The following is a 1,645-nucleotide window of genomic DNA, read 5'->3' as shown; positions in this document are numbered from 1 at the left end:
AGTTAGTGTGTCTGAACCACTTAATTTGGGTTAACAGTGCAATAGTTAGGATCAATTGAATCTCAGTGGTGTCCTTATAAAAGAGGAGAGAAAGAATGAGAGAAGTAAGAAGGATAACCATATAAAGATGCATCTACAAGCCAAGGAACACCTGAAACTACCATAATCTGGAAGAGACAAGAACAGATTTTACCCGGGAGACTTCAGAGGGAGCATGTCTTGGGCAATACTTTGATTTGGACTTCTAGCTTCCATAACTGTGAAAAATACATTTTTGTTGTTTTAAGAACTTAGTTTATGGTATTTTCATACAACAGTGCTCAAAAATGAATAGATCGTCCTCTTTGAAAATATCCAGATGTGTCCTCCTTCTTGGCAGCCCCAAGATTAACTTTGAGAAAGCTAATCTCCCCCTTATTATCTTAGTTTAGATATAGAGTTTTCCTTCACAAAATTATATCTATGATTGTAAAGTCAATTATTTACAGTTTTTGCTGCATTGTCACAATGCCACTGCAATTTAGTGTACTTAAGAACTATGGTTACTCTAAAAATGAGGACACATCACTATCTCTTTCTTAATCGTGTTCAAATAATTATATACCTCCTGGTCAACATCTATGCACCCAAATATTTATCTTTTAAAATAAGTTTCAGAAGGAAATAGCTTCTTGTACACTCAATCAATGGATATTTTATATCTCATTGAATCACTTTTGATTTTCCACTTGAAGAGTGTCTGGTCCAATAAGAAAATTATATTTGAGTGTCTGAGACAGCACATTTTAAAAAACCAATTAAGTTGAACAAATCATAGAATTCCAAGGTCAAAACTGACAGTGAAGGAAAAGATTTAGTACACAAAATTTAAAGCATAACTCTGTATAATTAGAATCCTTAATGTGGAGCCAATTATTTTTTATCTACTTTTTCAAGTAAGGTCAGTTAGGATAGAGTTTTTCATGATTTTATCATTATCACCATCGTTTCCTCACATATTTAAATTCTCTTTTATTTCTTTCAGTCTTACAGTTTTTAAAAATCTTATCTCTGACAAATTCTAAAATAAAAGGCAAAGAATGTTCTTGGTTTAATTTTCACTCCCTTTGTCCACAATCTGAAATGCCACAAGTATTCCAGCTCTGCTGAAAAACAGTTTTGGTCTCAATTTCCATTACTATCCTGATTAGATAATCCAATTTCATTTTCTGCTAGACCTCAGGTATCTTTGACCTTTGGGCTTGAAGAAACAGAAGGAATCAGGAAATATAACTATGGTCATTTCAATATTCTGTTTTGGACACCCAGCTATGTGGCATCAGGAAAATAATTGCCATCCTCCACTGAGAGAATTTTTCCTTTATTCCTAGGCATACAATTTTTGGTTGTTTTGAGCAACAAAGTTGCCCCACTTACTATCCTAGCATCCAGATATCAATACTTTGTCTCTGATTTTGCTAATTTTCTATATCGACATGGTAATCAGGATCCAAATGCTTTATAGTAATTCCATTTGAACAGTGAGACAGTGATATGTTCCACAGAAAGACAACAGTGAAAGAAGCTAGAAATGTAAAGAGTCTATGAAGAGGATTAAATGAAATACAATATATAGTATATACACCCATGTGAAGGCAAAGCTTTC

This window comes from Tenrec ecaudatus, chromosome X (genome assembly GCF_050624435.1).
Source record: "Tenrec ecaudatus isolate mTenEca1 chromosome X, mTenEca1.hap1, whole genome shotgun sequence".
NCBI classification, from domain to species: domain Eukaryota; kingdom Metazoa; phylum Chordata; class Mammalia; order Afrosoricida; family Tenrecidae; genus Tenrec; species Tenrec ecaudatus.
This window is presented reverse-complemented; position numbering follows the sequence as displayed.